Genomic DNA, 23,154 nt, shown 5'->3' with positions numbered 1-23,154 from the left:
CAGACCTTTTAAAAAGAACCGTTTTGGTTTTTTTCTCCTGCGCCGCATGGGAAAATAAAGCATTTTAGCCCAAAATGATCCTTTTATCTGCTTCCTCCCACCAGTTAGGAACTCTTACTTTCATTTTTTTCCACAGCTCTCACCCACCATTTTGTATTTCTGCAGGCTTCTTCATGTTGCTCACCATTTGCAGAAGGGTCCCTTGGAGATTTCTTCTGCTTGCAGCTCATCCACCCATGATTTCAATGTGAAAAGTACATGAATAAAGTCAGTTTGGACTGGCGATTCTGCCCATGTGTCTTTTTTTTTCATTTTTTGTTTGCAATGAGACATCTTCAAAGCCACAATGATACAATATGAAAATTAACAATATGTGCATATTTTGAATCTTCATAGTTTTGAAGACACCACCCTCAAAACAACAACAAAACCCCCCAACACATGTACAGGATCACCAGTCCACGCTAACTTTAATAATGTACTTTAATAATGTACCATGTAAGTGGGGACCTGACATCTGAAATTACAACTGATCATCAGAATACAGTGATCAGTTCCACAGAGAACATGAATGCTTTGAAGGGTGGACTGTATGGCATTATAACTCTATGGAATATGAAGTATTCTTTCCTCCCCAAACCTTGGCCAGTACAAATATTATAAAATAACTTTTCCCTCCCCAGATTCCATCAGCAAATCTCCAGGAATTCCTCAATCTGCAGTTGTCAATCCTATGCAATATGTCTGCTTTAAAACAGAGGGGGATACAATGAAAGCCCTTCATCTTGCTGGCTCCACATTTCTTATCCTCTAGGATGAGATTTATTCTAAAGAAACCTAATGTAACAGTCTGCATGGAATGGACTACTTAGTCACTATCTCTACTGCTATACTTAGCTGACAGTAAGTCCCACTGAACACAGTGTTCATTCAGATTTCCACCTGAACAGAGCTGGAGAGAGCTCACCGATCTCTAGGGCTAAGAGGATCTATAGATAAGATCAATCAGGGGTGGACAGATTTCTGTTAGGTCTGTGAGCCTCAGCTTATACCTCACTGGATCATCTTCCGTGTTTCCTGTCCCTAGTTTTCTTGGTCTGTAGTCTACAGTTCTAGCTTTGATAATAATAAAGTCATAGCCCTAGCAGAGGGAGGGGAGGGAGGGTGAGGGGTGGCATGCAAGGAAAGGGGAGGGAGGGAAGGGAGTAAGGGGTGGCATGCAAGGGAGGGGAGGGAGGGAAGGGAGTAAGGGGTGGCATGCAAGGGAGGGGAGGGAGTAAGGGGTGGCATGCAAGGGAGGGGGAGGGGGCCTGGCATCTGGACATGGCCCACCCTAGTGGAGGGAGGGGGAGAGGTGGCATGCAAGGGAAGGGGAGGGAGGGAAGGGAGTAAGGGGTGGCATGCAAGGGAGGGGAGGGAGGGGAGGGAGTAAGGGGTGGCATGCAAGGGAGGGGGAGGGTCATATCCTATGACTCTGAACTGACATGACTTTCTCAAATGCTTGCAGTGGATGCCAGATTCAGTAGATGCCAGATTTGGAAGGGTTGAAATGCTTAGAAAACACAGGAAATGTTCAAAAAACATAGAAGTGAAAGTGACCCTGTGAGTAAAACTTGCAGTTTACAAACTGCCCCTAATCACTTTCTCTATTTAGTATATTCTGTGGTTATACTGCATCACCAAGTCTTTGCAGTATATCTGTCTGACAGCTGGTAGACACTATTTTTTGAAGTTCTTTCTGACTAGCTTTGGTTCTTGAATCATTTAAAGTGAGCTCTCTTTTCAAGATTGTAAATGCAGCTCATTTCAAAGGTGTGAACAATGGTTTCATTTCTTCGAAAGTAGTGAAGTATGCCTCATGCGCCTTTTAGTTTCATGATCCTGCTGCCCTGTATAGAATTTGAATTTTCACTGATATATTTTTCATACAGAGGTTAAAAGCTACAGGAAGAAAACATAACTGTGACTTAACCTGCTTTTTAGAACAGCAAAGCAAAAACTTGAAAAGCAAAGATGAGTGAAACATGTTTTCATAAATGCAGAATTCACAGTGTTTATCTCCCAAAGCATTCAATTCATTTAACTATGATTCTCAGCACTGTTAAACTAGAGCAAGCATTCGTTTCTGTAGAGAAAAACTGAATACAACAGTCAAAGCCTGCCCACCTGTTGACACCCTAGTACTAATGTTCAGAGATTACTGCCACTGAACGTGGAGGTTATAGAATCAATGAGCTGGAAGAGACAACAAGGGCCATCCAGTACAACCCCTTGTCATGCAGGAATACACAGTCAAAGCACGTGTAACCTCAGCTTGTGGGTTCTGTGGGGCAGTACTTGGAATGAGTTGCAACAACAATTTTTAAACAACAAAATGGTTTACTTTTCTTTACAATTAACACTTTTAAAACATCAACATTTAACGTTACAATTCAAGGTCCTGTTCAGGTTGCATTTCAAGTCCTTCTATTTACAGTCTACTGATATTGCCAAGTCCAAATTCTTCTTTGCAAGTTGGCTGGCTCCTGAAGACTCCAAGGGCTTGATGAACAGGTTGCAACATGATGAAGGTCTCCAGGAGAACTCTCACCCATTACAACCACAAAAGAAAACCCTGAAACAATAAACTCCAACATTTACAACATAGCAAAAACAACAACTACCTTCCCAGTAGTTCCCAACAATATTTCAGTTACCTTAACAAGGTGTTAAGGGCTTATAGAAATCAAGGTCCGAGTCTGGTACCCTTGTCTTCTGCAAAGAGCTCTTGCAGCCTTTCTGCTGCTCTGAGTCTCCACCCCCTTACTGGGTCAACCCATTCTGGGCCAATCCATTCTGGGCATGGGGGTTACACACGCTCAACAGATGGCCATCAAGCCTCTGTTTACAAACCTTCAAAGAAGGAGACTCCACCACACTCTGAGGCAGTGTATTCCACTGTCGAACAGCCCTCACCATCAGGAAGTTCTTCCTAATCTTTATATGGAATCTCTTTTCCTGTACCTTGAATCCATTACTGCCTGTCCTGGTCTCTGGAGCAGCAGAAAACAAGCTTGTTCCCTCTTCAATATGACATCCCTTCAAATATTTAAACATGGCTAACATGTCATTTATTATTATTAATATTATTGTTGTTGTTGTTAATTACGTTTGTATACCGCCCTCCCACGAAGGGCTCACGGCAGTGAACACAGAGTATACAGTCAGAGCACAAGTAAAATCAACAAACAACCAGGAATAATTAAATTATGGCTCTGTATATATTAAAACTAAACCCTGTTAAAACACAGTCTTCTAATTACAAACACAATAGATGGCGTCCCACATCCTAAACCCCTTAAGAGGGGGGACGGCAGGGTCTACTGATGTTATGAAGAAGGGGGGCAATCAGTGGCCGCCCTCCCCAAAAGCCCGGTGGAACAGCTCAGTTTTACAGGCCCTGCGCTGCTCACTAAGATCCCACAGGGCCCGGGCAGCTGGAGGAAGAGCGTTCCACCAGGCAGGGGCCAGGGCTGTAAAGGCCTTGGCCCGAGTGGAGGCCAGCCGCATCATTGAGGGGGCGGGGAAGTCTCCAGACTGAACATACCCAGCTCCCTAAGTCTCTCCTCATACGGCATGGATTCCAGACCCTTTACCATTTTGGTCACTGTCCTCTGGAAACACTCTAGCTTGTCAATATCCTTCTTGAATTGTGGTGCCCAGAACTGGACACAGTATTCCTGGTCAGGCCTGAACAACATAGAATACAGTGGTACTATTACTTACCTTGATCTATACACTATACTCCTAAGGATGAAACCTAAAATCTTATTGGGTTTCTTGGGTTCTGTTTACACATCCTGGATAATTGTCACAGATGAACCCATCTTCCATTAATTTGTCTAATTCCTTCTTGAAGCCAGTGGCATCAGTGGACATATCTTTCTATGATCTGTACTGAAACTTTGCAAGTTATGCAAACATTATGCACTCTAGGAATGATATTGCATTTTGGCAACTAATTCTACTATCTTCTGCCTTGCAAATCCAAATTATAGTTGTGAACTATGTTTCCCATAGCAAAGTATCTCCAAGCATGATAATATGCTTCTGGATTGTTGTTGCACTTTGGCAAGTGTATAATCTGCAAAAACTGGTGCAAAGTTAGTACATCCCACTGAAATTTTATCAGAGTTGTGATAATATCCCCAACATCGTTGTCTTTGCACCATTAACGAAAGATATTATGGCACCTTAAATTCTAACAAATGTGTTGTGGCAGAGCTCCCATGGACCAGAATCCATTGCAGTCAGTACGGTGGAAAACTGTACCAAAATATACTTGACAGTCTTTAAGGCACTGCAGTAAAACTCATCATATGTTTTGGATGCAATATAGACTAACATCGCCGTTAACCCTGTGGAACGTATCTGCAGTTTCACTTGCCATATTCCTGACTGTTTATTTATTTCCCATACCCCCCCCCCCACACACACACACAAGGTCCCAAAGCAGCTTACAATATTTTGTCCCTCTCTATTTTGTCCTAACAACCACCACCCTGTGAGGACGATCAGACTAAGAGAGTGAGGAAGATCAGACTAAGAGAGTGTTATCCAGTGAGACTCCATAGCAGAGTGGGTTTTTGATCCTGGTTCCTTGTCCTATACTCTAACCTCCACATTACACTACTTCTCATTGTTTCAGAATCAGCAGTAATTCAAGGGATAAAGAATAGCCAGTCAAGAACATTTATAAACATCTTGCTTGTTTAAAAGCAAACTTTAGCTCAGACTCATTTATTGGGGTTTATCAACCTGTGTTTGCAAAGGGGATATGAATGTCAAAGAGAAGCCTGCTAGATAAGGTTGCTTTCTTAGACACTTTCAGGCTTCATCTAGCACTGCTGAAGTTTCATGATGGTGTGGACTCCCTCCATTGACCTGTGCAAAGTTGTTTGAGCTTGGAGACTGCTTTTCCAGTCACCCCTGAAAGGCAGAGGTGAGCCATGTGGCAGCATGTCTACAGATCAGCCAGTTGAGGGGAATAATTCAGGTCATGCTGGTACAAAAGGATGATTTCACAAATATTTTACAAGCACAAGCGGTGATTGGAAAGCCCTGCTAGGATAAGATCCTGCCATAAACATGAGCATAAAGACACAACCTATGACAGACTTCTTTGGCAAAATTGACAGTTTTGGGCAATGTGGATTTTCTTGCTAGAAAACATTTTTGACCAGGAAAAGGAATGGTGTCTCTCTCTGTCCCAATTCCTTTCCCCCCACCTTCTGTAATTTTCTCTATAAGTATTTCCAAATTGATTTTCCACATATCTCAAGTAGTAAGCTTGACTCATGAAATCTCATATTGAAATAATAATAATTATAATAATAGCTTTCACTCCACTTCTGCAAGTATAAGTGATTTTACATTAGCAGATTTCTTTGTTTTTTTAAAAAATGCAATGTATTTACTGTTGCCAACATCCAGGTGGGGTCAGGAGTTATCCTGGAAATACAACTGATTGCCAGATGAACCCAGTCAATTCCCTTGGAGGAAATGGCAACCTTAGAGAATTGACTGTATGACATCACATCCCTTTTGAGCCCTCTCCCCTCCCCAAACTCTTCCTTCCCCACACACTACTCCCAGGTCTCTTGGAATTTCCAAAGGTGGAGTTGGCACCCCTAGTTAGACTGCTGCACAAAACATCACAGTATCCAGACAGGTATATCTACTTGTGCAAGGCTTACCACAAAGTGTGGTGTAAGTTTGTCATTTTGCACCTGCAAGCTGTTATTTACATACAGATGCTTTTATAGCAAGGTATTTGATGATGATAAATGACACTAGAATATGTCAGTGTCGTGATTTGTGCATGAGCACAGTAATTCTTCTGTTAGCAAAACAGTGCTAAGTTAAAGATAGGAGCCCTGTGGCACAGAGTGTAAGCTGCAGTCTCCAAACAAAAACTCTGCTCACAACCTGGGTTCAATCTTAATGGAAGTCGGTTTCAGAAAGTGGACTGAAGGTTGACTCAGTCTTCCATCCTTCCAAGGTCAATAAAATGAGAACCCAGCTTGCTGGGGGTAACATTTAGATGTATGGGGAAGAGAATGGCAAACCACCCTGAGAACAAAGTCTGCTTAGTAAATATCATGATGTAATGTCATCCCAAAGGTCAGCAATGACCTGGTTCTTGCATAAGGAACTACCTTTACCTTTTTAAGTTAGAGATGTGAATTGTATCGAGATTCACCCATGCATGTACTGATGGCATTTATGTCCTTTTCTTGGAATTTGCAAATACTAAGCAGTTGTCAGCATACATGCACATAGCAAAACATGCCCATGCACAGGCTTGGTCAGATGCACCATTACAGCTAACCCAAATACACTTAAAAGGAAACTGTGGCTTTATCAAAGCTACATGCAAACTCCCTAAGTCAGGGGAGGAACTCAACTTCCAACTTCAAAGAACAGTACTTCAATTATTGGGTATTCATTGCATTCTTTTAAAAGTATGTTCCACGATATGGCTGCCAACATTCCAGAGCGGCACACAAAAACAAAACAATATTTTACAATAAACAATACAATACTAATAATCTTATTAACAATGCAACTCTAAACAGTGTTTAGGGTGCAGGACTGAATTGTATGTCAGGGAGAATTCAAATATGAAATCTTAACCAATTTGTCAGCATTTATAAAATCCAGGAAAAACTTTACATTCAGACCATTCCGATTTCTAAAAAATGGCTTTGGCTTGATGGTGCTGGAAGGTATCATTATAAGCTTGGGGTGGAAATAAGCTGCAATAGCATTGCTCTTTCCCAGATGTTGCATTTCTGGTTTCTACTGCCTTTATCAGAAGAGTATCGTCCTAGAAAAATGTTTCCCTTTTTACCCCCCCCCCCACATACTGTGCCCTTCATATACATGGTGTTTGCTTCAAGTGAGGCACAATATTAGACCTCTGTGGATTATATCTCATTTCTGCTATCTTGATAACTTCTCTTGTCTGTTCCTATCATTTGCTGGGCCAAAACAGATACCTTGTTCTTGAGTGATGGGTCGATCCACCATTACAATATTAAACATATGGAACAAAGTCTAAGTGCCTAATACTTATACTGCAAAAATGATAATAAATGTGTTTTGACTGCAGTTGGTAAATGTATATGCACAGTTGTGAAGGCTTGTACCTACAATCCTCCACAAACATTTGTGCTAAGGGAAACCCTCTTGAGTTAGTATGAAATAATTGATCCATTCAAAGGAATATTTGTCCTTTTCCTCTAGTTATACAGTACTAACCAATATATGCTAACAGCTGACAAAAGACTTAGGTGTTATAAGACAAATGGAGTATTAAGGCAATATTTGGAAAATGGCAAAGGATGAATGTGCCTATTGTATCCCAGTGAGCCAGAGCTGAGTTTGATTTTATGAAAGCTACTCAATAGACACTATTAATTCCATAGTCAAGATTCATGTTTAAATTTGTCCTGTACCATTCAGTGTGTTACAGACACAGTTCTCCATTTCTAGCTAAGAGTCACTTCCCGTAATCCATCATCAGTGTCTTAGGGCACTCTAATTCTAAAGTTGGAGTTACAGCTCTTGAAGAAGGCACAACTTGCAAATTTAGTAACTGTTGTTGTTTGATATAATCCAAATATACCCAATTCATAATCTGATGCTGAGTGTTGGACAACATTGTCTGAGAAACAAGTTTGCTGAGAAATTCATGGTATCCTTACCATAGGTTAATAGTAGATAATCACTATAGATTCTCTTATGAACTGGTTTTTCCACAGTAAATCTGTTGACCTGATAGACAATGTTCACTTGTAAGTTTGCATTATGTGTTTCTCTGTATTATTTATTTATTTATTTATTTATTTATTTATTTATATTTATATACCGCCCTCCCCAAATTTATTATATTTATATACCGCCCTCCTTCTTCCAATTCTAGTATGCAGTTCTTCCCTGTTCTCCTTTAGCACCTCATATGTTCCTGAAACACCAGTGTGTTGTGTCAGACTGCCCATGGGATCATGGGGTATCCCATGTGTCCTCAGATACACGCTGTTTTGTCATGTGGGGGAAGGCACCAGGCAGCTCCACTCATGTCACGGCACCGTTGGCCAGCTGAGTCGTTCGCCACAGCCACAGGCTGGCTCCCCACCCCCACCCCCCGGGAGGCCAGGGAGGGCAGAAGCCTGCCTACTGCCATGGCACCCACCTCAGCTGCCCGTCGGAGCCACCCTCTGAGCACTGCCCTCCCCCAGCCTCCCTGCTGGCTCTCATAAGTGGGAGGTGGGGGCACAGGGAGCCAGGCAGGGTGGGCGCAGGAAGCTGGTCATGCCTCCAGGTGTGATTTAGTCTCGGTACACCACTGGGAGATCCAGATTCAAAACTTTACTCTACCATAAACCTGAATGAGTGACCTTGAGTCAATCTCTCTCAGCTTATTTTACCTCACAGTAAGAACACAATGAAAGACAGTAGAACCAAGTTTGTCCCTTGATGACAGTGTGGCATATGGATTGATAGTTATTGATTTGTCAGGTAGCCCTAATTAGAAGTCTACTGCTTGCAGTTGAATCTGAAGTCAAAAACCCCTCACACATTCAACCTTGGAAAATCATAAATATACATGGAACATGTTTTAGAAGAGGCGGATGACCATCATGGTAGGATAGAATAAAGCAGCACATTACATATGTTTATCTATAGAGGAATCTATCAACTCACTTTAAGAATTCTAAGAACTGTTACAAATGGAAAAATCTGTCACAGGGTGTCACTGCCAATTAAATACCAGTTAATTAAGAAGACTATAATATTTGATAATGTGTTTGATAATGTGTTTTTTCTGGGGCTGAACCAAACATTTGTCAGTTTTGCTATTCACCCCCAATATTATGTTCCTTTGAAAGGACATCTAATGTTTCAGTAATCTGAGAAAAGTTCACATTTTGTGACAGGGGCCTGTTTTGGCAATCTGGCTGTGCAATGTGCAAGAGGAAGAAAAAACCCTAATGGCTTCAAGAAATTCTGAAGAGCCAGCATTTTAACCTATTTACTCCCTGATAGACTCATTGAAATGGGCAAAAAGAACATAGAAATTCTACCAGGAAGAGTAGTAGCTTCAGGTACTCAAAGGGTAAATCTTTCACAAATGTAATGTTCTTCTCACTACATCCTATGCCAGCATCAGTCATTATGGCCTCCTGACCATGTTGCCATGCCTGACTGAAGCCAAGTGATTAAAATCTTCAGAGTTCCCTTTCAAAAGCTTGACAGAGTAGCCAAGGGGTGATAGGAGAGGACCTCTGAGGATGTTAATCCCTCGATTCCCTGACAGCTATACCATAGATTTACTCATTTTAGCCTTTATTTAAGTTGGCAGGGAAGCAGCTTATCCAAAACATAGATCTCCCTCCACCAGCACCCCTGAGCTTCAACATGCCTCATTATCACATAGGCTGGTTGGACATGATGTGTGCAAGTTTTTTAAAGCCTGTCACATTTCCCTACTGATCTATGCCTGGTAGTCTGAATTGAGAGGGGGAAAAAATACCCTCTCCTTTTTACTCTTGTGAATTCCATTAGCTTAGGGGACTAGTGCTTAGAGGGTTAATTCTCCGGAAGCACACATTTCTCTCTCTCTTTTAATAGCAGACTCGGAGGATCAGTCACACTAAGGTCATTGAGGGAGAAGGAAGACTGTGTCTTCTCTCTTTCATCAAACTGTGGTACGAGGTTTCCCCATACTTTCATTCACAACAACAGTATTTTTAAAGGTTGTGAGAGACAGAGATATTCAAGTTTCACTGAAATAAATTTATTGAATATCCCAGCTCTCCTCAAGAGTATGAGTTTCTTAGCCAGAAAACCTTTGTTGCTAAGAAGTGTTATATAAGAAAATAGGCTTCTGGCTCTTGAATACGGCCCATTGTACTAAATCATCTGTCCTTACATTTGAACATTAGAGTGCACAGCAGCTGAATCCCAGCTACAATATGCTTGACAGAGATTATTTTAAAAAGTTCCAATTTGCTTCTGAAAAAATTGGCCATAATTAAAAGTTTGATTGAAGAGTTGTCCACAAACCGGAATATAAATTTAGAACAAGGCACATCAGTGGACCATTTAGGCCAGTTGCCGTCGGTACTTTCTCACTGAACTTTAATGTTGGTTAAGAGCAAAGGGAGGAGGTTAGAGTACTATGAAAATCTCTCTCTCCACATAGAATATTTTCTGTGCGCTTTATTCAGATATTCAGACTTGTCCTGCCTGCTTTTGCTGAAAGTTTGGGGATTGTGGAGGGATTCCCTACTTTTTCCAGATGTGCTTTTGCACAAAGTTTGGGTTTGTGGGATTATTGTTGTTTTTTGTTAATTTCCATGCACTTGATCAAATGACAGTCATTGTTGATGGACAAGACCCTTTCTCCCCATACCTTGCATCCACAGTCCACCCTCTGCTCCCTTCTTCCAAATAGCTTGTTGATGATACACTAAAATTGCAGGCTTAATTTAAAAAACCCACATACATTACAATAGTGTCATTTTGCTGGTGTCTGATGCCATCAGACCTCTCGTAGTTAAAGAGTACGTCTGCATTTTTCATCAGGGAAAAAAGTTTGGGTGGTCTTGCTTGGTCTCCTTCAAAAAGTCAGATAAATGTTTTGAAATTGCTCCAGAGTTAGTGATTGGAGAGGTGGTGATGGGGTGTTTGGCTGACTGTTCCCCATGTCTATGCTGAAAGGTTTTGTTTTTCTATCTGCATATATGCTGTTGGTGTATGCAAATAGTTTTACAAGTATCCACGCTCCCCTCTTGCAGACCAGACTTTGCCAATTTTTTTAACCACTGCACAAAAAATAAAAATTAAAAAAGGGTGATGCTAACACCTCTCTAAGAGTTGTCAGTTTGGAGAGGTGGTGGATGAATTGCAGCAGCTACAATTTGGAGCCAATTTTCCTGTACAATTTACAGGAAAACCCTCCAGTGGGGAGCAGTGGTGACCAACTCGAAGCTGTAGCTTATGTTCTTATTATGGGAAAACTAGCCAAAAGACATAAGCATGGAAAACCTCTCTCTCTCTCAGTCTCCGCAAAGGACAAGAGGGGAATCAGGGAAAAAGAAAGAAATTAACAAAAATGGAGAAAAAATGATGAGGCACTACACAGTTGACGGGTTCTTTTGTCCTCCCTCAGATAAACACATGAATAATACATCCATTAGGGGAACTTCCTGTTAGCTGGAATGCATTGTCCCCCACTGCATATTTATCTGGATAATACATGTGCTCAGTTATACTGTACTTCCTGACAGTCTTGCTAAGCTGTCAGGTTTTAATTAACTGAAAACCATAAAAGCTTCTATTGAAATTTGCCCTTTTTTCTTTCAAATGAGATGAAAGCACAACAATGTGCTGGATTTTTAGTGGCACTGCAAGGGTCTCTTTGCAGAAATTTCACGACCCTTCTTGCAATTTGCTTCCTGAATTTTCATTTGCTTGAACACAGCTATTCTCCTGGCACTGCTATCCCTTCCGGCCTAGCTATCCCTTCCAGAGGCAGTAACAATGTTTGGCAAAATGCACTGCCATTCTGAACGGACAAATTTCTATGGGCAATTCCTTTGCCAGGTGCTCATCTGACTACACTGCCCTCGTGCCATGCTCCTGTGGTCAGATAATTTGATACATCCAAGCAGAACATGCCATCTGTGCTTTGAAGTATGCCAGGTATGCTATCAATGTGTAGAATGTAGCTGGTAAATTTTAAAGTGTTACAAGCTCAGGTTGGACACATCTTCTGGAAAGCTGTGTTTCTCCAGCCAGCTAAATCCCAGCAGACCATAATTAAGAAGCACGATTAATGTGGCACAGCACACATCGCTTAAAAGCCTTAGGACTTTGTTGTCTGTTTCAGAACCTTTGAAACCAGGCATGTATTGGTAAGGGAGGCTGCTACAGAGAACATCACTGTTGGGAGCTGAGGTCAGTGGCAGTGTGACTTTTGAGGTAACTAAAATCAATGGGTTTAGAAGGACAAAATCCAAGTCCAAAAGCACCTTAAAGACAAAAAAAAAAGTCTAGGTCATGCACTTTTTTGAGACAAAGCTCATTTTATCAGATACAAATAGAATGAAATTCCATCAACCCACCATCAGGGGTGTTGCAAATAAGGGCCAGTTGCAAATAAGGGTCAGTATGCAGAGGTACAACATGAAATGTAATCAGCTTGATTAGAGCTAGGAAACATGCATATAAATGGGAAGTGCAGATAATTAGTATCAGCAATTAGAAGGCAAACAGCCCAATCTAGAGTGGGCTGCAGGGCAGGGATGATACAACTCCACCCCTTCCAAATGGCGATTACTCACCTTTAAATCTCCCATTGGCAAGAATAGAGATACATCATGCCTGGTGTAACTCTGCTGGCAATTCTGCTGGAACACAGGGGCTGACTGGGTTCTGGAGGCTGACTAGGTCACTCCCACCATGCTGACACAGCTCAGAGTGGTGTCGGAGCACTGGCATGGAGCTGGGTGCCATGGCTGTGCATCCCAGGGCCTTGCAATTGTTGGGCCCAGGCAGATTTGCCCCTCTGCTTGGGTAAATGCCCTGGGGTGGGCAAGTCTGCCAGTGTAAGCCCATACCAGTTCCATGAGGAGATTCAGCCCCGCCCTCCAGATTGGGCTCCCTGAAAAGTATAACTATAGAATTTAGTATTCTAGTTGTTAGTGTGCTAGTCATTGAAACCATTAGTAGATCAATAACACATGCTCAGGAACATTTGAAACATCCAATATTTCATTCAGCTGACATTTTGCCTTGGTATTTCTGTAAGAGCATGCATATAAATATTTGGCTACTGTGATAAACATCATGGTAACCTCTGCTGGAATGCTTTCTGTGTCTGCGTAAGGTGCTAACAGATACCCAGTCATTTTGAGTATATTACACTGCATTCAGAAAGATCCACTTTCTCTTTCAGTTAAGTTTTTGGATTGCTACATGGTCTGGAATCATGATTTCTGAAAGAACACCTTTTCAGCTCAAAGTGGGATACATGGTTTTCCTGTCCACATTTGAATTTCACAACAAACCAGTGATGTAAATTTGGGCAAGGGAAGGGAATAGAGAATGAGGTCAATAGGACAGTTTAATGATGGAGTGGATATTTGAAGCTGGGTGTCCCAAATTCTAGATGAGCACTCTAATCATTACAACACACTAGGTTTTCCATATTACCCTCTCTTTTCTTAATCTTTCTTTCCAAATCAGATGAAGCCCTGTTCGCGTACTTCTGCCATCCAAGGCTCAATATGTGTTACTAAAAACCAGCTTTTAAAAATCCAGTGTAGTGCGCCCTCTTTATGGAACACACTACAAAAGAAGACTTGACTAGCAATATTTGGAGGTCTTCTTGGTGGGCTGGTGAAAACAGTGTTATTCAAAAGAGATATTTTATCTGAGGACTGACAAATATTTATGTGAACTGGCTGACATTTCAATCAGTATTATCCTGGTTCCAGGGCTCTTATTTGGCTATATAAGCATGTTGCATGGCTGTGAGGTTTGTAATGAACATACTTTATTATTGTATTACTGCTCACTCAGAAAAATTTGGGCAGGACAGAAATGTTAATACAATAAGTAAGAGATGATGTAATTGAGATGATTTATCTTATTTACAAAGAAGTACTGTCTGGTGCTGCAAAACATTCAGATGCACAGTGTTTCCTCTCACTTTTAGGGAGGAACTATATATTTTGTTTAAAAAGTAACGACTCACAATAATGCATGTAGCCCCAACATATGCAAATTTACTCAGAAGAAAGTTCAGTGGAATTCAATGTAAGGTTGCCTAGGACAGCTATCATAACTGTTTGCAGTTTGACTTTGAATGTATCCTGGATGCAGTTGCCAACTCTGGGTTGGGAAATTCTTAGAAATTTGGAGTGGAGCCTGCCCAAATGGAGGAGTAGGGGTTTTTTTTTTGGGGGGGGGGGAGACCTCAGTAGAGTAACTATATATCTAATTCTCACATGTTCCCCTTGCCTGTTGATACTTAAATCTGCAGATAGGGAGCACACTAACCTCCCAATAGACGTTTCTTCAAATTTAGGGCTCTCCCCAAAGTTGCAGAAAAATCTGAAAAGGGTTAAATTTTCCTCATTTTTATTTTTAAGAGTATTGTTTGTGCATGTGCAGACAACATACCATTGGCCAGCTGGAAAGAGTTTGGCAGTCACCTGATGAGAGAGCAGGGGGGAGGACCCACTATGACCAAAACATTTGCTGCCAAAGTAGCATGAGTGGGGATAGGGTGTGGTGCGGTGCGGTACGGTGGAGTGTGGTGGAGTGTAGTGACCTTGCTATGCCTGGAACAGCTCCTGCCAAGGTAAAGTTCAAGGCTGTTTGTAGTGGGAAGGCCTCACTACACCCAGAACAGCTCTGGCCAAAGTGGCAAGAGTGGGACTGTCTATGTGGGTTGGGAGAAGGTCTCACTACACTGGGAACAGCTCCTACTGAGGCAGCATGAGTAGGACTATCTGGGGTGAGAAGAGAAAAAGAGAAAATTGGGCAAGGGGGGAAGAAAGTGCAAATGAAAACTGAGGCTCATTCTGCACACGCAAAATAATGCACTTTCAAGCTGCTTTCACAACTGTTTTTGCCATTCCGCACAGCTTCAAAGAGCCCTGAAAGCAGCTTGAAAGTGCATTATTCTGCGTGTGCGGAAAGAGCCTGAGGTAGAATGACAGAAAAATAGAGAAAAGGAGAGTTGGGATAGGGAAAGGTCAAGATTCTGCATGGGCCAAAAACAGTGGTGTGAAAACGGTGTGAAAATGGTGTAAACCCTTTTAAACCCTTTTACAGTTTTCACACTGCTGTTTTTTGCCCATCTGGAAACTGCCTTAGACACTTTGACCTATGCTCAAAAACCTGAAGTGGTGCCTTGATTATGTCAGCAGCTGAGTTTTTTTTGCACATCTTATATTTATTTACCCTGGCCTGGACAGCCTGATCTCCTCAGATCTCAGAAGCTATGCAAGGTTGGTCCTGGTATGTATTTGGATGGGTGAACTCCAAGTAATACCAGGATCCTGATATGGAGGCAGGCAATGGCAAACCAGTCTCTTACCTTGAAAAAAAATATTTACCGTACTTAGCACATTTGTACACCACTTCCCCAGAATCTGCTCAACATGGCTAACAACTAACAACAAAATAATAGCAACCAGTAAATAAAAACAAATCAAGCCAGTGGCATAAATAAGTCGAGCCAATAAGTCAATAAAGCATGCCAGAAACATAAAAGGCATTATAAACAAACAGAGCAGTCTAAAATAATGTTGATAGAACTGCGCTTTGGCTAGACACCAACCATGAAACCGCTGGAAACAAATGGATCCCCCTAGTTAAAAAACTTGTGTTAAGAGACATATGTTGCCCTGTTGCCTAAAGGAAAGGAAAGTAGGTCATTCTCTCCTAGCCCCTCTAAAATGATCACTTTCTTCCTAGCACTAACTACACTCTTTCTTCTTTCATCATCTACTGTTAAATTCCTTTAACTGGATAACTTTATAAGCAAGTCCACTCCAAATGGCTCCTTCATGCCAGTTTCCACAACCAGTTCAAAGAAAAGTCAGTCACAGCCTTCCCCTGACTTAAATTTGCCATGTAGTCCTCCTAAACTGAAACAGGCCTTTAAAGCTACCTCCTCTGTTAAAACAGAATGTTGGCTTCTTCACATGCCTTCATCTGTCCAAACAGAATGTTGGCTTCTTGAAGCTAAAGTTTTGGAAAACAGAAGGTACCATTCAAACAGAGCTTTTACAATGAGGCATAACAAGATTGACCTTAAAAGTGGCATGTTGAGCTATACGCAAGTGTAGAAAAATTGAGTTTCAGATTTCCAGCTCTGGACCATCTCTGGTTAGGATTATGGTCCAAACAAATATTTATATGTTTAAGGGATTTTTTTTAAAAAAACTGCTTGGTTGTTTTTTTTTTAAAAAACATTCATGTCCTAAAATGTATTGGAAACCCAATAATCATCAGAAAATATCCCTCAGTGAAGACAACTAATAACTGTGTTCAATAGTAAGGAAAAGGCTTGAATATCATGACATCCTGTACTCTGAATCAAAGCAGCATTCACTGTAACTTACATATACATAACTCTTTGAGAAGCAGGGTATCAATTTTTAAAACAAATAAATGTGAGTAAAATAATGCATAACAGAATACTTCATATAACTCATATTTGAATGAGGCATAAAGCAAAAAATGGTAGCATGCAAGGTTTCTCATGGCAGAGGGTGGAATTGGATATTATACCTACAAACACAAGGTTCCAACGCAAATACAGGATGGGTGGTACAAGTGAAGGCATAGAGAAAAGGGGAGGGAGCCTCCCCCTTTCCACATCTTAACCCTTTCTTCACCTTTCAATTTTCTCCTGGACATTATTTCTAATTGGACATTACTGTTCTTCCATCCAGGTTCATGTCTCATTTTAGAGTCCAGACGGTAGGAAATGAATTAAACTGCCTGCTGAGAAGATATGTATGCATTAAGTTACAGGAGATGATCAACAATCCCACTCCTTAAACTCTCAGCCAATCTGCTAAATTAAATAGGCTATAGACCACCATTACCTTCATTAAATTTATTCCTGATCTCCAGTTCTATGCAATCTTAATCATCCATGAATCAAGAACAAGTTGAGCATGTCAGAGTGCTAGTAATACAAACATGCATGATTGGTTGGTACTGGAACTGACTAGCGAACTATTCAGTCTGGAATCCATTTCCCCAGTTCTAGCAAATAACTGTATAGTTCCATGCACCTAAATGGAGCAAAGGGTCTAATGTCAAGCATTGGAAAATTATAAAAGTGAGATTAATTCCTTCTTTTATATTAAAAAAAAGAATCTGAATCATGGTGGAGAAGGCATTGCAATGGTCCCCTATTGGGAAATCCTGCCAATTTCCACAAAGGAAAGAAAGAAGAGAGTCTGAGAACACCTTCTCCGTGCCAAGCAAGATTTCTTCTCAAAAGAGAAGGAGGTCAGCTGCATATTTTGCTGGATCTTTTTGAATCCTTACTCATCCTTTAAAATAATATACTTTTAAAAAAGTTATTTCTTGAATGCTTTCACTAATTTGGGAAAAGCTGAACCTCTCTGAAGTAATGAAAGTAGTTGAAGTCTCATTTTATATTTCTACCTCTGCTTCTGTCTTGTTCATTTTCACATAGAAAATATTAATGTAAGATGGTTATAGTTACAGCTACTGTGATGCCCAGAGATAGGTTGTTTTACCATCGTTAAAAATTGTTTCTAGCCATATTGATGGACAATATGATTATCATTTATCCACATAATTATAGCCTCATGACTGCTTTCATTTGAACTAGGCCTGCTGTGCCATCCTAAGCAGAATTTACACCCTTGTCAATCTATTCAAGTCAATGGGCTTAGAAGAATCACTGTTTAGGATGTCACTGTTAGTTTCTTTTTAGTGTTCCTTATCCCATGTGTACACAATGTTACAGTAAAACGCCTGAAATTTGGTGTATTGTCAACATTTAGCAAAGAATGTTGACAACACCAGATGAATGTTGTGAATATTAAAATTCATTGGCATCTGCTTTTCAGACACTAGTGAATGTTAATATAATTGACTGTCAATATTACTTCATTTCTCCGAGTTTTTAGACACTCACAAAATCCACTTAGGGTTGTTAATGTTCACAAGAATGCTGATACTGTGGGCATTCACTGCAACAATACATCTCATTAGTCAGATTCATGTATTTGACACAGTTAGCTTTACTTATGACAGTTTGTCTATGACTGCTCACAGCAAGTAGAATAATTCCCTTTTAAGTTGCTGAAACATTTACTTCATTTATACTCTACTTTTCCCTCCAATGAGGACCCACATTACTCTCATGTCCTCCATTTTGCCTGCAGAACAACCCTGTGAAATAGGCTAGGCTAAAAGTGTGTCACTGACCCAGCAAGTTTCCATGGCGTAAATGGTGATTCAAAGTTGAAGTCTCACAGATCCCAGTGTGAAACTCTAACCTCTCACCACTAGTTTGAACCACTTCCATCTTGCACCTTCCTTTTTGGCATACCTTCAGCCTACTCATGAAAACCTGACAACAAAGTATCCAAATAAACAATATATCCAAATTAGAGTTGACAGGTTCCCCATTCTCCCCCTCCCCCCAAGCTACTGGTGGTGGATGCGAGGGGCGGGGGCAGGGTTACCAGATCCAGGCTGGAGTTTTAGGGATGACAGGGACCTCAGTGGAATACAGTGCCCTAGAGTCCACCCTCCAAAGCATCCATTTTTCCAAGGGAATTGATTTTTATCGACTTGAGAAGAGCAGTAATTCTACGGAATTCTACGGAACCCACCTGGAGGCTGGTATCCTTAATCCAAATGTAAGGGCAAGGTGAACCGAAGTTGCCATATTTCTCCCCTTATTGTATGAACTTTATGCACAGTCCTATGTGTTTCGTAAGCAAATGTTTGTTTCATTTCTATACATTATAAGTGAAAAATTAAACTATTCTGCAACTGCATTAGAGAAATTTTTTAAAGTTATTGTGGCAACCCACACCTACAAAATCAGGCAGAAGCAAAGACCTCTGAGGGAGTAGAAAATTACATCATGACTTAAAAACCCCCTTTGAATTAACTAAAACAGCATTGCCATGCATAATAACCGTGTGGTTTATAGATGTGTAACTACAGGAACTTTTGGAACCAGTCATTCAGCAGTCTTAGCTGGGTGGCAAAATTATAGGTGTGTGATTTGCAAGGGTACAGTGCTTGTTTTATATTTATTTATCAGTCATAGTATCATGTTGCTCTGATAGATGGCTTTGCTTTAATAATTTTGTTATGCCTCTGCGCTGTTTGGGGCATTCCTGAGAGTTCATCTAGGTTAATATCTGTTTCGCAGGAAGATTTCATATACTGCCTAAATTGGCACATGAGTACGTTAGGACACATTCCACAAAGAAGCTGTCCTGTGGAAGATCTAGAAGAACTGATGTTCATAGTACTAATCACACACATTGACTGTTAATGATGTTATACTTTCACTGGAGAACCATTTGATGGATTATGCTGGTTTGTTGTGTCCTCTTGTACCTCTGAATACCAGATACTGGGGTAAAACTGAGTGAATTCCCCCCGCCCCCATTCTGAAGCTATACTGTTCCTATAGTGTTCATTTTCACTGCATTTCATTCATTCTCAGTTTCATTCTATCAGCATTTCCAAGTTAATTCTTAAATGGGAGCATGAACAGTTCCTTGCAGCTCTCAGTTCCTTCCATTCATTTGCATCTTTCCCCTCTCATTTAATACTGATATGTGCACTGCATAAACAACTTTGATTTGATTATGTGTATCATGCAGTCAGAATTCTTTTTCAACAGTATTTAATTCATACACACTTGCACCCCTGTGCACTGATACAGCACCTTCCCAAAAAGAATTTAGTACATAAAGATTGTTTCTATGCAGTACCTTTTCAATGCAGACATGCACACTGGTAATGTAGAAACTCAAAGATGACATTAACTGATGGGACTGAAAAAGGTGGCAAAATATGCCTGCTCAGTACACTTTTGAAATAAAATGACCCGAACAATTTAATATTTGTAAATATATCAGTTCCCTTTTGGAAACAAAAGCAGGAAACCTGGGAGCCTGTGAGGTATTTTTGTTAGGGTTTAAGAGGTTAGAGACTCAGGTTCAAATCCTCACTGAGCCATGAAGGTTCTCACTCAGCCTAACATACTGGTCTCTTCTAAGAACACAATAGAGCAGTAAGGACTGTATACTGTTGGAGGAAGGACAGGATTAACTTGTGTTGACAGAATTGCAAAATCCAGGAGGAATTTTGGGACAATTTTGCAAGCATCCCTAGTTTGGAGATGTTTGACAAGGGAGGGCTGTCCCATTCCAGAACTGGCTGTACACTTCTAGTTTTGCCACTATCAAAAACAGAGTGCTGGACTAGATGAGACCTTGAATGACTCTGGTGGCCATTTCATAAGTTTTAAGAATACAGTATAGCCCACCAAATGATAGCCTAGTTTAGCCTCATTTCAGAATTTGGATGTTAAGCTGGGCAGGCGTGGTTAATGCTTGGATAGGATATCACCCAGCCAAGAAAGACTGTGGCAAACCAGCCCTGATTATTTCTTGTCTTGAAAACCCTGAGGGGTCACCATAGGTTGGTTGCTTCATCCTCTATTTTCACTCTGATACAGTCGCTATAAACTAAGTGCACAGTGAAAGACAGACAGACTTTTCTAAATGCTAACATGTTATATAGAAGCTTGAAGATATCATTCAGCATACTTGATATCAGATAGACATTTATGGGGGCGGGGGTGTGAGGGGTCCTTATATTGTTTAACCAAGTACTACAAACATACATTAAGATTAGAAATGCTAGAATAAATTCTTCTAATTAAAGCAATTTTGAAAACATGCACCAGGTATTTCAGTTATGAAAGGGGTTACCTTTCTCTTAATCTGACACTTCTAGCAATAGTAAAGCAGGAAAAAGTAAGGGGAAGTTTAGAGAAGCAGGTGCTTGAGCAATGGAAGATGTCGAGAGCAATCAACTCCTAGGATGTGCCTCATTAAGAAAAAGGGCACTCGTAAAGAGCATGAGTGTAGATCAGATTTGATTACTGGTAACTGGAATATTTCTTTTGAAATCAACCTTGTTTACTGCTTGTAAGCCTTCCAAGAGAGACAGGAAACACCTTGCAAGATTATTTGTGTGTAGTGGTGGTGGTGGTGGTGATGGTGGGGAAATGTAGATCTACAGGAGGCAATATCACACTGGCTCTCAACAGGGGACATTCTAAGAGTCTTTTCCTTCCGTTAACAGGTTTTGATGCACTCTGCCCACCCCAGTTATGTTCCTGTCCCCCTCCACACACATGCACATGAAAACACATGTACACAAACATAAATTGCTCCTGGGCAAATAATGGTGCAATCCTGGGGTTGTGTGGAGGGGTTAGTTGTGGTGTGGCCAGCATTAGCACAGCCACCTCATATTTTAAGAGATATACTGCACTGTGTTGCCAGACTGACCCATGGTGTGTGTGGGGGGGCTCTGTTTCACAGTAATGCCTATACCCATCCTGCCAACCCCTCGGGGTGCCTAGCAGTGCAGTGCCAAAATGGGGAGCTGATGCTCTGCATTGGCTCAATGTACCCATGAGGACACACAGTAAGTAAAGACTTGTCTGGACATACTGCCTTTCTGACACCCTTTCTGAAGACATTAAATGAACATAATACTCCTGCCCTGGAGAATGTTCCCATCTCCAGTTGTGGACCATTTACCCCTATGAAGACAATAGATTTCTTAATGTGCCTGCCTGCCCAGTGTTGTATTAACCCAATGCTTCTTCCTTTGACTGATACCTTCAATGACCGCATCATTTGCACTGCCAATTTTCTATAGCCGTAATTTCATCTGCTACCCTCCCCCTTGCAGCCACTCCCAAGATTGGAACATCAACTCATTAGATTAATGACCCAACCATTAAGGTTGATGTCTGTTTTTTGTCTTTTCTTGGAAAGGCAGGACTCCTCTTTGTTCTGGGAAATTAAAGGTCACACTACAGAACCCTGAGGGTCCCCTTTTCCCTATAAGAAACTCCCTTGCCCAGTAGCCAGTGTTCAATATCTCTGGACACCACTCTGTCTGTGATATTGTTCCACAACACATTGTTCTTCTACCAGAGCTAAGCACAGGTCGCTCAGCTCTGCTCATCAAACCATTCTGCTCCAAGATCAGGTGACTATAACCCTTACTTTTCCAATTCCCTAATTTACTCTAACCGATCTATTCAACACTGTTTATATCTTAAGACTGTGGGTACATTGTGCTATTTTGGTTATTGGGTGTTTGTATACACCCATTATCCCTTAATAGAATTGTTAAAATTCATTTTCTCTCATGTGGATTTTTTTTTTTGCAAAAGCTGACTTCTGTAAAACATAGGCAAACAAAATCTCAAGGCTGCCTGACCTTTTGCTAAGCCAAGAGTCTGCTCTCAGTAATTCCCCATTTTAAAAGGGAGAGACTCCCACCACTTCAAGTAACACCAGAAAAGCAAAAGTGATGCTCCACCAACCTTTTGCATTCCCCTTGTGAAACACAATGGGATGCAACTACCATTTGGCCAGTGTAAATCTGTAACAGCAAATGGAGAAGTTCTTGGGACAAACAGGCTCCAGAGCAGTGGTTCTCAACCTGGGGGTCAGGACCCCTTTGGGGGTTGAACGACCCTTTCACAGGGGTCACCTAAGACTCTCTGCATCAGTGTTCTCCATCTGTAAAATGGATAAATGTTAGGGTTGGGGGTCACCACAACATGAGGAACTGTATTAAAGGGTTGCGGCATTAGGAAGGTTGAGAACCGCTGCTCCAGAGGCTGATCAGGCTTTGCTCCTGGAATGCCCACTTTGGTGCTAGCACAGGATCCTGAGCTGCCGAACCACTGGTGCTGTGGCTGCATTGGCACCTGGGCATTGTGCTGCTGATCCACACCCCAACGCCAATGTAAGTGCCCCTGTACCAATGTAAGGGGTATTTATGCCGGTACATGGTTTACACCTCCCACCCATTGGACCCTTCAGGTCAAACTGTGCAAGAAACTTGAAGCCAGTCTCTGTTCTTCTCTGTTTAAAGAACTGTCCAAATGCAGTGAGCAATCACATGCACATGTGTGTCTTCCATAGAAATTAGTGTGAAACTTCTACACAATCAAGCCTTTGAATCACACCCATGAGGCATCCTCTAGAGAGCAGTGAATGCTGTAGAGATCTGATAGATCTGGATTTCAACCTAAAATAAGACTAGACCTGAATGTATGTTGCCAAATCAAATAATGAGCTTGAAGCTCACGCTCGAAAAAATCTATTTTTCTTTGCAATAAAAAGATTGAACTTCAGGAGTGGGAAAAAAGTAAGTTCTGAACTAGATTTAATATATTCTATGTTTCCTCCAGCTAAGGAAGGAGGTAGAAAAAAGAGTGGAGGAGGAAGATACCAGCCTGCATGGTATAGCGAAGTG

Source organism: Sphaerodactylus townsendi, linkage group LG02, assembly GCF_021028975.2.
Source record: "Sphaerodactylus townsendi isolate TG3544 linkage group LG02, MPM_Stown_v2.3, whole genome shotgun sequence".
NCBI lineage: Eukaryota > Metazoa > Chordata > Lepidosauria > Squamata > Sphaerodactylidae > Sphaerodactylus > Sphaerodactylus townsendi.
This window is presented reverse-complemented; position numbering follows the sequence as displayed.